The 20,981-nt window shown below is 38.6% G+C and overlaps 1 protein-coding gene across 5 annotated transcripts in view; it reads right to left on the bottom strand.

The window, feature by feature from the left end:
• LRATD2 (LRAT domain containing 2) overlaps positions 1 to 20,981 on the bottom strand; it is a 459,703-nt gene that overhangs the window by 24,075 nt on the left and 414,647 nt on the right. For 4 of the 5 annotated variants that reach the window (XM_079901169.1, XM_079901167.1, XM_079901164.1 and 1 more), the window contains 2 exons: positions 16,278 to 16,403; positions 2,709 to 2,749 (listed from right to left, as the gene is read on the bottom strand). The gene's annotated coding sequence lies outside the window, so the exon portion shown is untranslated. The remainder of the gene's footprint in view (positions 1 to 2,708; positions 2,750 to 16,277; positions 16,404 to 20,981) is intronic. The other variant, XM_079901165.1, reaches the window with a different exon arrangement.

The raw sequence follows: 20,981 nt of genomic DNA, 5'->3' as shown, positions 1-20,981 counted from the left end.
GGTGGTTGCCTGGGGCTGGGAGAGGGAGGAAGTGGGGAGTTGCTATTCAAAGGGCATAAAGTTTCGGTTATGCAGCCTAAGTCCTGGAGATCTGCTGTATGGCATTGTGCCTGCAGTTAATAATACCGCATTGTACGCAAAAACTTATTGAAAGGGTGGATCTCATGTTAAATGTGCTTACTGCAATAAATAAATACAATAAATAAAAAACAGTAAGGATGCATCAAAAATGTCTGTTTTAGGGTAATCAATCTGGTGGTGGAAGTTAGGGTGAAGTGTGGTTGGCGGATGATAGGATTCAGGAAGAGTATCATGAAATGGATAGCTATGTAGGATAATGCAGGTATTTTGAAGTCTTTTCAAAATAAACTTCAAAATAGACTTCTTGCGGAGACTTTCCCTCTTCATTGATGTATGCGTTCTTGTACATTCATTTAGGGTAGTACATGTGCGTGTGTTTTGTTGAGCATCTATTTCTTAATGCATTAATACAGTACTCAGTTTTTGCTGCCAGGAATGGACTCCATTCATTTCACATTCTAGTTATCATCAGTACTTAAGAATTTAATTGTAATGCTTGGGGTTTTCTGATATCCTACAACAAAAGGAGCTTAATTTGTTTTGGGATTTTTCTCTTATTTTCTACTTATACAATCACATTCACAAACATTGATATTTCAGTGTCTTCTGAGTATGGTGCCTGACACATATTATTTTTCAAAAAATAGAAGTTTATTCTTATTTTTCTTTTCCCTTTTTTTTAGATGCCTGGAAAAATTGCCCAGTAAATATGTCAGATATAAGTGCTTTATTTTTTTAAGTTGCTATTAACCTTTTATATTGTTTTCAATCTCTTGATCTTATCCTGTAACTTAAGAATCTCTTTTTCTTCACATTCTCCGTTACTTAAAAACACTTACTGAGTACTTATTATGTAGGTAACCAAAACCTGAAGATAACCTACCCACCATCCCCACTAAGGTCTCAATCTACTAGGGAAGACAGACACTGATTTACATCACTCTAGACACAATAAAATAATAGATATTATACAGGTACAAGGAAGTTGCTAGGTTTCTCATTTTTTATTCCAAGTTTTATTAATTGTTATATTTTTTAGTTTTTGATAAATCAGTTAAATCCAAATATATAAATTTTATGAATTTTCCAAAGCACTAGTAATATTGCTATCATATTAGCAGAAATCAATTTTATTTTATCTTTTTGTTGTTTTATTCATGATATTATGTTGTCATCTTTTCTCTCTTGATGGATTTTAAATATTTATTTATTTAATACATATTTGAAGGTAGTTTATTGTATTGGTATTCCCTTAGGAATAGTAATAGCATTAATTAGTACATTTTTGCTGATTAATTACTCTTTTGGCCCTATTGCCTATACTTTGAATGCATGTTTTCATTTTGTTATATTAAACGTATCTCTCTGTAGGCTACAATTTCTTGTATTTTATTTTGAGGTTTAGAAGAGACTCTTTTAATAGAAACCACTAAGATGTTCACAATAATTAGTATATTGGACACATTTTAGATTATTTCCTTTTATCCTACAAGCTTATCGTTGCTATTCCCAGAGTTCTCTTTTCAGGCATCTATTATGTGTAATAGATGCTTTTAAGCTCTTTCCCTTTTACACTCATTTGAAGGATAACTGTAGCTCATCTAATTTTCCTTATATTGTAAAATATTAACATGGATTTTTTAGAACTCTATTTTCCCTTCTATTTTTTTTCTTTCTGTTTTTAAATTAGTTGACTACTTCTACTCTCTGAGAAACAGGAATATAGGGAGCCATCTGGCCTAAACCTCCTTAGAAGATGATGTCATTTTTAACAAAACTGGCTATAAGTATCCTTAGGAACTTCCAGTTGTCCTGATGGACATGTGGGTTACAGATCAATGGAAAGTGGGGTTCAGTCAATGATTATTTAAATTCTCTTCCAGCTGTTTTATCTAATATATGGAGGACACATTAGTATCCCTTCCATTCTGAGTTCCTTTTCAAAATGTGTAATATACAGCATTAAACTGGACATCAGCACATACATTTCAGCTCACAGAGTGTACCTAAAGGAATTCTGGAGGAAGAACTGCCTGGCCACAAGGTGGACTATATTCTGACAAAAATCTCCTGTTGAAGGATATAGAGGTGAGGAAAAAAAGAAAGCACCTTTATTTGCTACTAATAGAAGGGTCAGCCTAAAAGGGCAATGACCCTGACATCTGGCAATTAGCAGTGGTTTTATATCTTATAGGTGCTTTGAGTTCTGGGGCTTGGTCATGAGACAAGTGGACCAAGAAACAAGGATGTGACGTCGGGGCCAGGCAGATGCTCTCTAAGGTCAGTTAACTGTTTTCAATTTTCTGAGAAGTGAATTTGGAAGTTAGCCCTTTTCTCTTTTCAGAAAACGTGACAGAAATGTAAACAAATCTGGGCAAGTACCTTTTGTACAGTTTGTGGTTTGGAGCTAAGCAAGATAAATGGGTGGTGTGAGCTTGAGGCTTACAGCTCTGTTTCTGCAGGAAAAACCTTAGCCCTGGACACTCTTCAGCACCTCCAGTATATACATATTCCACTGGGAGTCAGCTCAGCCCTACACAGACAGCAAATCGCATCCATATCAGTGCCACCAAAGCAAGGGGGCGGGGCGGGGACAGACGCAAATCTCAGATGGCATTTTAACTCACCAAAGCCTAAAAGGGTCCCCGCGTTTTCACTGCCCTTGAGCCTAGAAGTCAAAGGGAGAGGATGTCTTGTGGTATCTGTGAGTGACGGCATAAAGTACAAAACAAAGTTTGGAAGAATTGTGTAGAGATGCAAGAAAAATAACCTTGTGACAATTGATATAAAAGGGGAAACTACTGACCTAACGCTGACTGTAGAATTCCTAAATTTATACCTCGTGTACAGTTCTAGCTTGCAGCTGCTAGGCAGGAAGGTGGTCTTCCCCTTTCTCTCAGTTCACCCACCTCCTCTGATTTTTCTTACCGTGAAAGTGAATAATTACAATTCCTGGGAAGGTGAAATAATAGTCTAACGAAAATAATAGTCTAACGAAATCCAGAATGTGGATTTGTACAACCATAGAGAGGGGAAGAATACACAGCAACATCTTGACCAAATATAATTTTAGGACGTGCTTCTCAAACTACCTGTGGAAAATGGATAGTTTTCTTTTTGAAACTTCTAACCCATCAGAGCTTGATTCTTTTGTAAAATATAATAAAAATGAATTACTAGAAAAATTATAAAAAGGCATAAAATGAAACTCTAAACTTTGTCATTGTTGTTACTACATTCAAAAGTCATGAAGTTTTTCTGTCAGACTGTTATAAAAGTTTCTAAAGATTTACTCTCAATTTCTGTGCTCATCTTGTCATAGATAAGAAAAAATTCACAGACTTGCTTTGGGTTGTGGACAGCCTTGGAGTATCACTTTTACAAAGTTAAACAATCTGAGGGAATACTGTGATTAACCTTATTTATTTATTTTTTGGTATGCTGGGCTCTCACTGTTGTGGCCTCTCCCGTTGCGGAGCACAGGCTCCGGACGCGCAGGCTCAGCGGCCATGGCTTACGGGCCCAGCTGCTCCGCGGCATGTGGGATCCTCCCAAACCGGGGCACGAACCCGCGTCCCCTGCATCGGCAGGCGGAGTCTCAACCACTGTGCTACCAGGGAAGCCCCTAACCTTATTTTTAAAGGCACATTTATCGAAATCTCTCTCTATAACTCTATATCTGTTATCTACCATCTATATCTTTACCTTGTATATTATTGCTCTAGTTTCAAACTATACATTTGAGTTGTGTTGTGCTGTGTTGTGTTGTATTCTATTCTATTCTATTCTATCTTGTCCTAACCTATCCTATCCTATTCTATTCTATTCTATTCTATTCGTTTAACTTGTGTTTAGAAGAGCATCTCTCACTAGTGGATCCCAAAACAATTGTTGGAAATCTGGGAAGAATGTGTGTATGTGTGTGATCTTGATTATGCCTCTAACAATGAACTGTAACATGTTAAGAACTCGTGGGGAGTAGTCACTCGGTTTTGACTGATATGTTCATTATATATTCCCTGATTGCAAATTTTTAAGTAAATGAAAAAAAGTCACATTAAAAAGTGAATCTGTTTATACTTTAGTCTTGGTGTCCTTTATTTATAGAGATAAATATTATAAAGATATTAATCTTTGGGGGTCATGTCTAAATTCTTTTGGATAATCTTTGGTTATACCTTTAGGTTTTCACAATGATATGCCTAGTTGACCAATCAGTTTTCTTTAGATACTTTACTGCTTCCTTTTTTTAAATCACAGTGTTTATTTTTTAAATGATATTTCATTTAGTTTTATTCTTAAATCATTTGTTATTTTATTTTTTAAAATTGAGGGACTTAGTTAATCTTTTTTAGGTCTTATGTATTATACCTGTTTTCTGTGTCCTACTAGGCCAAAATGAGCATATCTGGGACCTTATGCTCATTGTGATTTTATCCTAGATTTGTGCTGACTTTCTAAACCTTGGACTTCTGCTGGACCTGTGTAAGATCATGTCCTTGCATTTGTAGGGGAGGAGAAAAAGAAAATCTTTTTCCCCTTCTAGGTTTTCTGCTAGGGCTCTCTAACAAAAGACAGAGTAACAAGAGAAAAACAGAAGTTCACTAACATGTATATCTCATATATACAGTGGAGAGACTCAAGGGGTGGTTAGAACTTAAGCGTGGCAAGGGAACAGTACATTTTTAGAGAAGTGACAAGATAAAGGAAAAGGACTTTGGGTATCTAGGGGCAGCAAATTGTGTGAAAGCAAATATAAGGAAAACTGATAATGGTTAAAGACTAATTAGTAAAGTTTGTTATGTAGATTTCTCTAGCGTCACCACCAGCCTAATAAGGAACTAAAGTGGCAAATAGGGGGAGGACAGAGAGCGTTTTTGTGTCTGCTCCACAAATGCCTTCAGTTCGAAATAATACTTATGCCAAAGTGGCATATTTTGGGGTGGCCAAATTTGGCTACCCTTTACACTTAAGGTTGTAAACTTGAAAATTAGAGGAAGGCTTTGCGCTTTTAGTGTTGCTCCTGAGAAATATCAACGATATGTTAATATTAATGTACATATGAGATTTAATACTGGGATTTTTAAAGTAGAGTGCAATGAAAATCACATCTCCAGTTACATACAAATAAATACAGGTCACGGAACAGAAACAAGAGTTAAAGAGAAAGTGGAGAGGAAAATGTATACATAATTCCATTCTGAAACTAGACCTGGATTTAAGAAAAAAATTAAATTACTCTTGTGTATAGCATAGTAATTAAGAGCATGCCAATTGCAGCGACATGGATGGACCTAGAGACTGTCATACTGAGTGAAGTCAGTCAGACAGAGAAAGACAAATATCCTATGATATTGCTTATATGTGGAATCTAAAAGAATGGTACAAATGAACTTTTTTACAAAACAGAAATAAAGTCACAGATGTAGAAAACAAACTTATGGTTACCAAAGAGGAAACGGGGGGGATTAAATTGGGAGATTGGGATTGACATATGCACACTACTATATATAAAATAGATAATTAATAAGAGCCTACTGTATAGCACAGGGAACTCTACTCAGTATTCTGTAATGGCCTATATGGGAAAAGAATCTAAAAAAGAGTGGATATATGTATATGTAAAACTGATTCACTTTGCTGTACAGCAGAAACTAACACAACATTGTAAATCAACTATACTCCAATAAAAATTAATAAAAAAAAAAACAGCATGGATGCTGGAGCCAGACTACCTAAGTTTAGATCCATCTGACATCATTAACATAATCATGACTGGGGTCCAGTATCCTCCTTAAGTGTGAAATAAGTGGAGATAAAAATAAAACCTTCTGTATGGTGTTGTGAGGACTAAATGAATGAATGCATTTAAACCATATAGAATAGTGGCCTGGGAGCTATGGATTTGAAGACGAATATGACATAATTTCTGCTCTTTGAGAGCTACCTGTTACTCTTATAAACAAAGTATAAAACAGTGCAAGTTAAATGCTCTAAGATGGACAAATGAGAGTGTAGATAGATGGGAATAAGCAGTGTGAGCATCGAGGGTTTTATTCAATAAATGAAGAAACTGAGGCTTAAAGAGTGTGTGATTTTCTTTTGATCTCTTAAGTAGCAAGATCAGCGCTGATAATGCAACTTAGCCGGCCATCTCCAAGTAAAGAACCAGGACTCTTTCCTCTGTGCAGTGTAATCTCAGCTTCTCTACTTACTGGTTGTATGATCTTTGGGAACTGATTCAGCCTCTCTGAGTTTTAATTTCTGTGTCTATAAAACAGAGATAATTGTAGAACCTATCTCTGGGAATTGTGATGAGTATTTGAATGAGATGATGTATATAAAGTGCTTTACAGATTGTCTGGCTCATAGCAAGCATTCAATATATCTTAACCTTTATTAACAGTCATATAAATATTTTATTTCATCCCAGTATTGCTTGTGGAGAGTAGATTACATACTTGGGGTCACATAGTCAAGATTAGTTCTATTACTGTATTCAATTTTTGCTTCTGAATAGAGTACATAAAACCGAAGCAATCAGAAATAACAAATACATAGAGATTAATACTACAATTACAAGGCAAAGCCTTCCAGAAGAAGTAATTAATTGTGAAACGAATTGACCTGAGTATTCCCCCTTTCTCTTTAAGCTTCCACGAGAGGCTATGATATGTTTCAAAGTACTCCAACATGTGAGCTTCAGAGAAAAGGAGAAGAAAAAAAGCATCTCTGGACAACTCAGTCTGTATAAAGTTCTTAGTGCAATTCCTGGCACAAAAAAGGTGTTCAATATAAGCTGAACTGCCTCTTTATGTGATGATTGGAAACATTTTCTATGCCCTCTCCACAAATACCCACTATCCTCAAACAAAGCATGTTTGTAAATTTTAAGGTCTGAGCAGTGCCAAAAAGGGAAAATTTCTCTGTGTGGCGGCATTTACGACCTTCATCGGCAAGAAATTTGTAATCAAATATCTAAAAATATATACTTTTAAGGGTTTGAACTGGTTTCAAAATGTGAAAAGTTAAATCTTTCAAAGCTTCCTTTTCGTGTTGTTTGAAAGATGATTGGGGAGTTGGAAACAAAGAAATTAGGGAACTCTGGGAAGCAAGAGTTCCAGTGAAAAAATCAGGATCCAGTGCTACAGTGCAAATGTGCTGTTCTGTAAGCTGTTCAGTGGCTGGATCCAACATGCATTCACCAAGTCCTGGGGAGGCAGAGTACTCTGTGCTAGGCACTGGAGGTAGTCAGTGAACCTTTCAGGTTTCCACTGGAAAGACAAGATGTGCACTCACAAGTCAACCAAATGACATTTTCCAAAGACAATACAAAAATAATCCCATAATGAGAAATCACAATGCAGACTGTGATTCAGGCCAGATGAGAGGCATAGCGGTAAATTCTGTGAGTTATGGAAGAAGAAAGTTCTGAGGTCTGTAAGCATCCAGAAGGCTTTATGGAAGAGGTGAGATCTTGGGCTAAAACTCAGGGGAAGTACAGCATCAGGAGAGGTGAGACAGAGGTCACTTAGTATAAGCAGAGGTTGCTGCTATATAATGGGAGCAGGCAGGGCTATGCTTGGCACTCAGGAAACCTACTGGGGCATCTCTTAGTACTTCCATGGTATGGCTCAATGAAACATGGTAACCAGGGACCCAGACTCCTCAGATGAAGACAAGTCAGGTGCACTGTGGGAGCACAAACCACAGCTTAAGGGGGGGGATGTAAAAGAGTGATAGAGAAGGAAGATGAGGGGAATCACTCATGGTCTCAGGACCAAATGCAGCAGCAGATTAGCTTATTCCAACTTCCTTCTCATAAATTTTCCCCCAGAATTTGCGACCATCCAGAAAATGGAAAAATATGTAAATGACAGATGAAGTGAAGTTAAAGTGCCCCACCCAGAGCACTTCAGATTCCTTTCACCAGCTCTGTGCATCCATCCTCTAGCCTCTTCATGCTTGCTACAGAGGACTGTGCCCAGGCACTGGGGCCCGTTTCCTTTACAGAGAGGCAGGAATGCCTTCCAATCCCCTCAGGGAAGCTTGATGCCAATGCTTGGTTGACTATGGGAATACAATAGCCCCATCTCCTTTGTCTTAAGACAATACCTTCAGAGTGTAAGTTATGTTCCGGAGTCCTGCAGGATCTGCAGCTTGGGGCTTCATGGAAGTCACACCCTTGTTTGGTTCCTTTCTCCTCCCTCCTCTGCTTCTTCTTCTCCCTTCCTAGTTTCTTATAGGAGCACTTCCTTAATACCGCCCTTGCATTAGGACCCTTGCCTCAGGGACTGCTTTTAAGATAACTGGGCCTAAAACTAAAGGGCACTTCCAGTGGGTGGAATCAAGGTTTAAAGGAGAGAATAATAATATGCATATTTAAGTTGCTTGAGGTACCTAGTTTCATTTAGGTACAAAAGGAGTGAATGAAAATTCTGGAGAAGAGTTTAGAAATCCGGTTAGTGGATGGCACTTTGCAGGAATTTAGTGAAGCTAAGGAATTCCTAATTCTTTTTGCCTGTGTATCAGCTGAGAGAGCCTATTGTACCTAGGCGCAACTGCCGAGGTTCAGCTGAGATATAATGAGGTCTGTATGAATGCATCTTGCAGTCTAGGACTTGACTGTTCAAAGTGTGGGTGAGAGACACTACCCATGTTTCTCACCTGAGTGAGTTTCCTGAGGACTCAATTGTTCAGGAAACTGCTTCATGCTATAAGGCCTCCCTCTGGCAAGGTAACATGCTAGACCTGATGTCAGGTGGGCTGTAAATGCCAGGGAATTAATATCCTCGGACTAGTTCTCCACTAATGGGAGTTAGTGCATTCAATATCCCAGATTTCTCACTGCTCAAGCGAGTCAGCTGTGAGGCGTGTCCTACACCATCTCCTGGAGGTTGAGACCTGGTCTCCCACAATAGCATTCTCTTTTGGCTTTTTTTTTTTATTGCCTGTCCTCATTCTCCAACCCCCTACTGATGTTTCCTGGGATCTCATTCCAAATCTACTTGCCAAAAATCCTTGTGTCACGATCTGCTTCTGGGGAACCCGAATTAAGACATAGTTTCAACCTCTGAACTTTCATATTAATGTCCTCTCCTGAGAGGCAGTGTCTTTAAAAGGCAATTTACCTGTGGTTCTGCTTTGCAGGTTCAGAGCACACTGCTTCGGAAAATATTTCAGACTCTGTAACTCATGTTTAGGAATGTGGCTGATAAGGATTAAGCTTTATTTTGTTCACTTTGACTATGGTCTGAATAATCATGAGCGGTATTGCAAGCAAAATGCATTTAGGGAGAATAAAATCAAGACTCATATTAAAGAAATCACAATCATCCCCGAAGTGGGAAGCTATTCTGCAAGTCACTGATTCAGCAAGTATTTATCAAATCTTGTTTATGTACAAGGCATGGTGCAGAGCCAAGATAGTTGTAAATGCAGATTTGATCTTCGGGAATGCATCCCATAGTCATGAAAGCCAGGGGGACTTTTATGTTGGTTAAGTAAAGAGGAATGGAACTGATCTTAGTATGTAGCTTGCTCAGATTCTGTCTCAGGAATCAGGTTCTAAGGAGGAATTCCTTCCTGGTTTTGAGTAAAGAAAGTCAATCCTGAAATAAGTGCATATCCAGACCCCCAAGGTGTCTGGTTAGTGGGTGGTAACCTTCTTTAGGCGGAAGGAGATGAGACACATTTGTTTAAAAAGAAATCACTCTATTTCATGTTCTACCTCGTAGTCTTCAGCTTTTTCTAACTGCTTTACCTGAGCTTGTTTTGTTTCCACAACACAGTTGTGAGATGTGTTGTGTAATCCCAGCATGTTGTATAATTTTAAAGACACTTGATGAGTTCACCCACTTAATTAATTCGCATGTTCAGTGAGCGTTCCTCTGATGCCCAGTCACTACTGCAACCACTTAGCTCCCCTTGCCACGAAACAACAATAAAGAACGCACAATTCCAACGTGTAGGGAGCTTCTGGCTTAGTTGCAGAGACAGGCAAAGAAAGAGAAATTTTCCAAATGGTGTGGTAAGTAGTATGAAAGAAGAGAGTATGCAAAAGAGGCATTTCAGCCCATTCAGGCTTGAGAAGACTGAGAGAGGAAGAGGCGCCAGGGCTGGTTCCCAGAGCGGATGTCATCTGAACTTCATGTATACAGGCGCACCTCGTTTCACTGCACTCCTCTTTATTGCACTTCGCAGATATTGTTTTTTTTCCCAAATTGAAGGTTTGTGGCTACCCTGCATGGAGCAAGCCTATCAGAACCATGTTCCCAACAGCATTTACTTACTTCGTATCTGTGTCACACTTTTAGTAATTATCACAATATTTTAAGTGTTTTCATTATTATAATATTTGTTATGGTGACCTGTGATCAGTTATCTTTGATGTTACTATTGCAAAAAAACTACGACTCACTGAAGGCTCAGATGATGGTTAGCATTTTTAGTAATAAAGTATTTTTTAAATTAAAATATGTACTTTTTAAAAGGCAATGCTATTATGCACTTAATAGACTGCAATATAGTGTAAACATACATCTTATATGCACCGGGGAACCAAAAAACCGTGTGACTTGTTTTATTGTGGTGGTCTGGAACTGAACTCATGATATCTTCGAGGTATGTCTGTACATACATTAGGGACTTAGCTAGACGGAGAGAGGGCATTGGAGGCAGAAGACAAAACAGAAGCAAGCATCTAGGCATGGAGAAGAGCATAGGATGTGGGGGAATTGCGAGTGGTTCCGTATCCCTGAAATGCAGAGTCCACTAAGGACTGGTGAGAGGAAGGAGGTGAGCCAGAACGTGAAGACCTTGAATGTTATGCTATGTAGTATAGACTATGTCTGAAGGGTAATAGCGAGAGATTGAAAACTTTTGAATATATCAGTTACAAAATCAGATTTTCACTTTACTTCACTCTGACTGCTCTATGGAAACTGAATTGTGAGAAAAAAGACTAGAAGGAAGGACCCATTTAGGAGGGTAGTGCAGTAGCCTGGAAGGGCTAAGGTGACATAGTGATTGGCCAGCAGCAGTGAAAATGGAGAGATGTGGATGTAGCTGTTAAGGTGGGGAGAGAGGCTACATGTAAGGAGGTGGTGGGGACATGAAAATAAGTGCATTCCATGCAGTAGAGCCAGCTGGGCTGAAGAAGGAGACATGACTTAGCCTAGCTTCAGGAATGACTAGAAAGCTTACTGCTTTTGTTGTTACCTCTGCTTGAAACTTTCCCTCGAGATCTTTGTTACCATGTGACAAAACCCAACAAACTTCCCTTTTTGTCTGAATCTGCTGACAAGGCAAAACACAGACACCTCAGCTTCCAGTTCTTTGTCTCATGGTTAACTAGCTGAGATTAAAACTCTGCGTGCAGAGCTAGCTAAACCAGAATAAAAGAAAAAGAAATAACCAACATTTCCTATTTATACGGCTAACGGACTGTCGGGGCTGGCACTATAACCACAGTGTAAACCACAACTTTGGCAACTTGTTTATTCCTTTCTATAGAAGCTGAGACAGCTGAAGATCTTCAGATGGGGTGACCTCCCTATCGCAATAGTCTCAATAATATTAGTCTCCCAACCTGTCTGGTTTTTGTCTTTGACAGTTTGGTGCCCTGACTCAGGACTGGACCTTGCCTTCAGATTCTCATCTGTTCCAGCCAGGTAATGAGGCCACTGGGAGCTTTTTGTGCTTCATTCATGACTGGCGACCCAGGGATCTAAAGATGGGTCCTGATCCTGGTCCTATGCTCCAGATTCTTATCTGTTGCTAGCAAGGTAAGGATTTGATTTTGATTCTTTTTGAGTATTTAGTTGATTCTTGTGCTAGATTTTTAGTTTTTTTTTTTTTTTTGGTTTTAGTCTGACAATTTGGTAATCCTTGTAAATGCATTAAATTGTTTATGGATATCTTGTTTCTGATATGTGAAAGATGACAGAGAATGGAGTTTGTTACCCTTTTCTGTTTATCTATTTTCCCTATTTTGGACTCAAATCAATTAAGAATATGTACCCACTGGGAAGCAAGAGCTCTTTTTATAATAAAAAGTGAGTTTTGTTATTTCTGGGTTTATGCCTGAACTACAGGCTAAACTTTTAGAATCAAAGCTATAAGTTATCTATGTCTATGTCTCTATGTTTATATGTCTGTGGGTATGTAATATTTCCCTATCTCCAGATGGTATTACTAAAATAGATTATAAAAGTTTTAAAAGAGCTCTATTTTGATTGACTTAGAGCTAAATAAGGCCTTATACAAATGAAATGTTCCTAAAATTCCCAGATATTGAAAAAATTAAACTTCTGATACTTTTTATGTACTAAAACTATATTCTCATAAGCACTAACTCAAAAGTTATAAGAGGGCTTCCCTGGTGGCGCAGTGGTTGAGAGTCCGCCTGCTGATGCAGGGGACGCGGGTTCGTGCCCCGGTCTGGGAAGATCCCACATGCTGCGGAGCGGCTGGGCCTGTGAGCCTTGGCCGCTGAGCCTGCGCGTCCGGAGCCTGTGCTCCGCAACGGGAGAGGCCACAGCGGTGAGAGGCCCGCATACCGAAAAAAAAAAAAAAAAAGTTATAAGAATTCAAGTCCACATAATTTGGGTAAATTTTGACAGATGGGTCTAATTTAGTATTTTTGGTTTCATAAAACAGCTATATCTTCTGAGTTCAACATACATTTTTATTCTACATGGGCATGCTCTTTCTCAACTTACAAAGATTTGCTGACTTAATAAGCTACCATTTCAGTTATTACATTTTTAAGATTATAAAAAATGTAAATTTGTATTTAGTCAAATTAAATCATTATTCTGACAAATTTTATTTCAAAAGTAATTATGTTTTACAGTATGTCAGCTTGAAAATAGTTTCCAAAATCTTCTGGTAACTTAAAACCTTCGACTGTTGTTAAATTGAGTTGATTAATAAATATTCATTAAATACCTAGATCATATCTAAGTAAGATATTTAGAACACTGAAGCATTAATTACTAAATGTACTTTCATTTTACATACATTTTGCCTCATTTTTATATAACACAGAAAGGCTATATATTTGGGTCTGTTAATAAACATGTTCATTTTTGCCACATTGAGAAGTTGTAATAAAAGGAATGTTTATGGCTATAAAAAGTTATGATATGTATATTTGTAAGCTCTGCTGGTCTGCAAGAAACTATTGGCATGTGAAAGATAGTTTACAGTTATCTACTGACTGATTCCCTCCTTGACCAAACTTTAGTCATGCTCCTGGAGCTTTCTTCTAGTCTAGGCCATAGCCTTGGCCTGCTGAGCTCAGTTCATTGGAAATCCCCCCACCTCTGATACCTGATCATCCTTGATATCTGATCAAGTCCCTTAACCTCTGCCCTGGATATGTAATTCCTAGGCCTGTTTTTAGGAAGAATCTCATTAAGCAAGCTTAGCAAGAATCCCCCTACCCTTGACATTGAATCAAGTTCCTCTTAGTAAGTTTTCATCCACTGACCCCCTCACTCTGCTACTTGGCTATAAATCTCCAGCTGTCTTTGCTGAATTGGGAGTTGAGCTCAGTTCTATCCTGGAGTCTCTCTCCCCTATTGCAGTAGTTCAAATAAGATTTGTCTTGCCATTTTAACACGTGCCTAGTGAATAACTTTTCTTTTATACCACCTCCTGGTTTTCTCTATGCAATAGGAGTTACTGCAGTTAAAAATTATAATCAATATGTGAATGAGACTCTAATAGGAGTGATAGTGTCAGAGAGGAAAAATTTTGCATGCAAAGTGTGCAGGAGGTATTTTGTTAAGGAAGAAGAGAGTAGTTTTGTTCCAAATTAAAATGACTGGTTGTTCCAGAACGAGAAAGAGAAAAGTGTATGACAAAACCTGTCTGGATAGAGAAAGCTGCAGATGGTTCAGGAAAAGGGAATTTTATTTCTTGTAGTCACAGTTGGCTAAGGTTTAATGAGTTTATTTACAAGATTCTTAGTAAACGCATTAGTATCAAATATATTGTTTAAAACTCTAATTTGATTTTTCTCTATTAAGATGACAATTCTTTTCTTGTACTATTGGTCTTCTCTTAATAAGTGCTTGTAAAAGATTTTTTCTTTACCTTCTGAGTAATCTGCCTAGAAGACAACTTTTCAGGGTCTTACCAGAATAACTCCCCATGTGTTGTGATGATTTTATAATATCCTTGATCACTTAAGAGAACAAAGTCTTTTCACTCGAAAGAACTGAAGTGCTCTACATCTACTTTTGAAATTTTTTTGTCATTTTGGTTAAATAGAATTCTTTCTCAGTAATCCATGTTCTTATTTAATCAAATACTTAAACTTTTGGATTACTTTTTATATTTTACCTTCCAAAAATCAAATCCTAGATGGTATCTTTTGCATTGTCAAGGAAAAAGATGTAAGTATGGACTTGAGTAAGAAAAGACATCATTAAGCAAGACTATTGCAATAGGGAGATGCTTAAAGCCTAAGCCACAAAAGTTTCAGGCAAAGGTTAGGCAAGCAAAGCTTTTATAGGTAGAGACACTGGGACAGGGGCTTACAGAAAGTAGAAGGGGATGCAATGTGAAAAACTGGTATGTGGGAATGGCTTTGAAACTTATGAAGTGCCGCAAATATTGTACTAATAGAAAAGCTGGGGCAGGAAAGGTGGTTTGTGGTTAGGCTCGGCGGGTTGGGATTCTGGGTCTGACATGGAGCAAACAACTTAAAGCATAGGAAATTCACATAGAGTTGGGAGCCTAGTGGTCCTCAGCTATACAGCCTAAAGTTGTGTTAAGCACAGAGCTTGTTCAGCCTTGTCAGTCCCTCTTCTTGCTCAAGGCCGACTCAGAAAGAGACTTTCTCTGAACAATACAGGGGTAGGGGATATCTCAAACAAGGAATGGCTGAGTGAAATAGTCCTCAGGGTCAGCTTTTTCTCAGCGATGTCCCTAGAGGACTAGTTGAACCCTCTGTTTTGTGTGCTGGCAAAGGTCAGTTGTTTCAATATTCCTCGGATCAGATATCTTAAAAGTGGGATGGCTAAAGTGAAAAAGAGAAATGTTAATATGAAGAGTTGAATTAAAGTAAGGAGATGGAAGTTAAACTCTAAGGGTAGCTAGTCCAGTGAATTTCAAGAGGTCAGTAGATGGAAACATTTGATTATGCAGCACTGCTTTTAGAGTTTTATTATACTCCTAATTATCTTGCCCAGAGTCTGGGTTACCTCTTATGAGGATGTGCATGATCTTAACATTTCACCAGACTTCTATAGTGACCCAGACAGCAGCTTGTCAAGGGGGAAATCGGGCCATGCATGGTCTGCAGTAGTAATGAGTCCTCCTAAGCTTATAACAAGTCCTCAGGCTTCAGCTTGCAGTGACTCTTCAGATCCTAGGGACAAGGACCAGCTACAAGGCAGCCTGAGAGTCCCAATAAGGATCTGGCAGTCAGGTTTTAGCTCTCAGTGGCTCCAAGTCAAGGAGGAGGGAGAAAAATTGAAAAGCTTAGTGTGGAGGCTAAGGTTAGTTTGCAGCCAGATATTGAAGGAAAGTGGAAGAATTGAAAATTTGGTAAGGGTTGACAATCTGTGTCAAGTAACAGATCCAAATCCACTTTACAAGTAGGCATCACAACTGGGAGGAAAATGGCCTTTGAAGAAAGAAATAGCCTCTGAAAAGTTTTTGTGGGAGAGGCATAATAATTGTCTCTTTGTACCAAACAATGAAAGCAATCCATTGTTTGGATGCGTTCTTGGAGTCACCGTATTCAAGGGCCCCACTCAGAATGAGCCAATATGGGAAGATTCTAAGTCCCCCAAAGAGGTCATTGATATTCTAAGGTTCTTTTTTTTTTTTTTTTAGAAAAATTTTGACAGTTTTGAAGAAATTGGGTGGAATTAGTACCATAATGATGGAGTACAAATTCTACAATGAAGAGATCTGTGCGACAATGTTTAGACTGACAATCTCCCATGATTAATAAAAGGAACACCTTTTGGCGCTAAGGCCTTGGGACTTTAACCCAAGGTGTGATATCCTGGGAGAGTCAGCGGCTTAACCCATAGTCAAAAAAGCCAGAAGGAGAAGACAGATAAATAGAAGAAAAAAGACAAAAATAAACGAAAACCAAAGCCAAAAACATTTGTCTGTTTATCGTGCTACAACAGACAAATGTTTGGAATGCTGCATTAGGAGTTATGACTCACCACTGTAGATCCTGGTTTCCTCAGCCAGGAAAGGACACAGCATCTGATAAGATGGAATTAGCACTTGGGTGAAGAAAGCAGTGTATGAGGGGTGGTCAACACTCCATCAAAGTCATGGCATCATTACTGTCAAAGAAAAAAAAATGCAATCCGGATGTTAATATGAAAGATCTCTTTAAGGGGGATATTGCAATAGGAGGAGGGGACTACTATAACAGGAAGACGCTCAAAGACTAAGCCATAAATGTCTCAGGGAAGGGATGGGAGGCCAAAACTGTTAAATGCAGAGACTACTGGGACAGGTGGCTGTGAAAAGTAGAGGGAAGGATGTTGAAAGCTGCTGGTGGGAGGGTGTTTTTGGAACTTGCCAATCTTTGTCAAATATTGTGCTAACAGGAAAGTCAAGGCGGGAAATGGTCGTTTGTGATTAGACACATGGGGTGGGGTCTGCACCTGAGCTAGAGCAAACAAGTTGAAGTGCAGGGAATTCACATAGCCTTGAGGGTTCAAGGTTCTAAAGTTGCTTCAAGGTCAAAGTTTGATTAGCCTTGTCAGCAATTAAAATTGGCTTTGAGGTGTCCAAAGGGGACCCTGGAAAATCACAAAGATTTGTCCTTTCACCTTGTAAGAAGAGACATGTTAGAAATAATAGGGTCATTTGATATGTTACTAATGATGAGTTGCATGGGAAATATTGTCAAACCTGAGGAAATGCTTAGACTTCCCTAGGTTAAATTTGTATTGGTAAAATATTATTAACATAAATATTTAAACAAATTGTATTCAATATGGGAAGGTTCTAGAGAATTGTCAATGTTTTTGCTGTCCATGATGTGTTTCTATTTATCAGAGTCCTGATGTTGCTTATTAGACAAAAGTAGTATAATTATACAGTATATAAAAAGCTATCAGTCATTAGTGCAGTTATTTTTTAAAACATTAACTTGGTTGCGACTTTACTGTTTTAATTTGAATCTTGTGTGTTCCAGGCAAGTAGTTTTCTACAGGGGATCCACATCACTTCTCTATGGACATTTAGTAATCTACTAGTGTTTAGAACCTACTCCAGACTTACTGAATCTATTTACTTGATATATTCTTAAATGGACATCTATTGTCTCAGGATTTTTCTATGTTATATCTGAAAATGTTTTCTCTGTAAAGACTGTGTTCATCCATTTTCATAGATTAGATGTAATATTCATGTTTTTTTTAAAATAGGCTTAAATCTTTTTACTTAAAGATATTTTGTCTATACTTTTTTGGACTGGCTTTATTTTGTTTTTCATGCCATGTAAATAAGCAGATAGGCTTGTCACTTGCATTATCCTTATAATGAATTCTGTTCCGATCATTCCATTATGAAAAATGTCAGTAATAAGTAAACAATAGCCATTTCTGGTCTTTTGTCATCCACAGATAGTTTTGTTTGTGTGTGTGCGTGTTTAAACTCCTGATGCTTCCATGAAATCACTTGGAATCAGCTACAGGGCAGTGTTCCATCTTTAGCAAAGAAGGATTATCTTAGAGCCTGGTGGAAAAGGACTATGCCTGGTACTCTTGGGTACAGGCTGCTGATGGCATTGCTTAAACAGCTATCACATCATTCTAGTGACTGCGTCAGGAGTTCCAGACGTCTAGTCAAGAACTGGATGCATTCATGAGACTACGAACCTAAGATCGAATGGAACAAAAATTAATTACATAGGACTGAATGAACTGGATGAATATGAACTTTGTTTGGAATTGTGCTAATGCTTTAATGTTCTATTTTTGGGTAACAAGGAACCTCTTTTCCTTTTAAGCTAGCTATCACTCATAACTATTTAGCAGACTGTGCTCTTACAAACAGAAGTGAAACATTTATCTTTTCTACCCTGACTCACTCCTTCCAAAATTTGGAAACTCTTATTGGGTATTCTTATTTTCATGCCAATATGGTTATTTGCATACATTCAACAAGAATCTGACCACCTTGTTAATAGGACATGATTGGAAATTATGTTGGTTATGCAACTAGGCTTTACCTATAATGTCATATTTGAGAATGATGTTCATTTAATCAGTTATGATCAGACACTTTTGAGGAACTAAGGTTGACTTTACGGGGCCAATGCTTACTAAGTCCCTCTTGGGAAAACTGTCCTGGTTACTGGCTTTATAGGGTTGTCAGCCTCATAGGTGAGCAAGGAAGGTCACTTCCTCTTGGCAGGCCCAGGAATCTTAAGGTATTTGGGGGACCTCAAGGAAGAGAGGAATTCCCACCAAATCACTAGGCACTGCAGGTAAAAAATGATGGTGAATTCGTGGCTTGGCTTCCTATCCTCAAGAGGCTTAGAAGAGTCCAATGTGAGATTCTTTATGAAAACTTTCAGCAAAGCAAATATAAGAGTCATGTGGTAAATTGTCATTCTTGCTGCACCTATGTAAATAACCAGGCCACATATAATGAGAATGGCTTTATTTTGTGATGAAGAATAATCTTTCCTTAGAGATTGTCTTTGATCAGAAGGGAAAGAGGGACAGTAGAGAGAAGTTCTGTATTCCAATGGGACACTATGCACATTCTGAGTTATCACATTCTGATGCCATTCACTGTCTTTGAGCTATTTTGTATCACTTTGTAAATTGCAGGTAACTCATGGATATGCAAACTCTGTCTTGTCTGGTAGAGACTTAATTGGCTTGCTCTCCCATTGTGGATAAACCAGTTGTGATGCCTACTTGTAAAGTGGATTTGGATCTGTTACTTGGCACAGATTGTCAACCCTTACCAAATTTTCAATTCTTCCACTTTCCTTCAATATCTGGCTGCAAACTAACCTTAGCCTCCACACTAAGCTTTTCAATTTTTCTCCCTCCTCCTTGACTTGGAGCCACTGAGAGCTAAAACCTGACTGCCAGATCCTTATTGGGACTCTCAGGCTGCCTTGTAGCTGGTCCTTGTCCCTAGGATCTGAAGAGTCACTGCAAGCTGAAGCCTGAGGACTTGTTATAAGCTTAGGAGGACTCATTACTACTGCAGACCATGCATGGCCCGATTTCCCCCTTGACAAGCTGCTGTCTGGGTCACTATTGAAGTCTGGTGAAACACTCAGGTCATCGATATCTTTATTGGAGAAGGAGTCAGTGCTATGGACAACATCACCAATTTAATCTTATCTTCAAAAAACTCAGTGAGTGGGCTTCCCTGGTGGCACAGTGGTTGAGAGTCCGCCTGCTGATGCAGGGGACACGGGTTTGTGCCCCGGTCCGGGAAGATCCCACATGCTGCGGAGCGGCTGGGCCCGTGAGCCATGGCCGCTGAGCCTGCGCGTCCGGAGCCTGTGCTCCGCAACGGGAGAGGCCACACAGTGAGAGGCCCGCGTACCATAAAAAAAAAAAAAAAAAAAAAAAGACTTTTAGACACCTTTAAACTCTCTTGGCCAAAGGTACTCTCACTAGCTCTTATGGCCTCTTATGGCTACTCCCTCACGGTCACATCAGTTATTTCCTATAAACTGGTAATTTGAAGGCCCATGCATTTGGGGGTTTTACCTCCAATATTAGACTCCACCCTACTGCATGGTAACATGGCAAAATATTGCAAGGGACTCTTATATTATAACCAGTCCTTTCACCAATGGATTAAGGTACCTTTCCAAGACATTTTCCTAAACCGCCTCTTTATGATCTTTAGCCAGGATATTTCATCTACTAGAAGAGACATCAGAGGAAAGCTGCCTGAAGAGACCTTATCAGGTACTGTTAACAACAAACACAGCAGTGAAATGCCAGGGAGTCCATGCTTGGGTTCATGTTTAACAATTAAAAAATAATTCAGAATTCCACACAATTGGAAGCCTACTCCAATAGGGGACTTCAAATTGAGGATACTAATAGGATCTTATAGACACAGCTGGTCTTTGGAAAAAGAAACTTGACCTAATATCTTTGGCATGAGCAGATGACTTCAGACAATGGACAGCTTCTGCCCAAGATGTTGGACCAAGACCCCTATCTGATTCCTATTTTGTTTTTTATCTTTCTGCTTATAATAACTCTTCTCATTTTCTATAGATCCTTGGTTGTCATCTATACATAATGGACCTTTCTTTTTTCCCTCCTTATATAATTGTTAGGTCAGAACATACTTATTCTAATGCCATTCTTAGATTATCTCAAACAGTAGCCATAGCCTTCAGTCTTACTGACTGCTGGATATACCATCCATCACTGCATCCCATTACAGAAACTTCTGGGCAATTCCAATTTCATCAAATGAGATCATAAGGAATTATAGCTGATGTTGTTTGTACTTGGACCTATATGGGAAAACGATATTTAAAAATTCAACTGGTAAATAACTTTATCAGTGTTGATCTCTCCCAGCAAAAGAACCAATTATTACAATCTATTGATTGGATGCTATGTAATTCTAAATTTTATTTCCACAACATTCTTAGGGTAATAGGCCAAATACTTCCCATCTGGAAGGGGATAATAGAGACCTAAATATGTAATCCAGCTGATGTAAGGCTTGGTTTTGACCTCATGTCATGATTAACTCCTTTTTTTCCCTAGATCTCCACGTGTCCTTACTGAGTACTACTTCCTTTGTAGTCAGAATGCCTGCTTCTGTTGGCTGCAGACTCTGCCAGATGTAAGTAATGCTGGCTGACTCCCTTGCTATAGCCGGCTCTGAATGTACAGTCTTTGCCCATT

Source organism: Stenella coeruleoalba (assembly GCF_951394435.1).
Source record: "Stenella coeruleoalba genome assembly, chromosome: 17".
Classification (NCBI taxonomy): domain Eukaryota; kingdom Metazoa; phylum Chordata; class Mammalia; order Artiodactyla; family Delphinidae; genus Stenella; species Stenella coeruleoalba.
The sequence above is the reverse complement of the archived record's forward strand: the minus strand, read 5'-3'. Positions and strand labels throughout refer to the sequence as shown.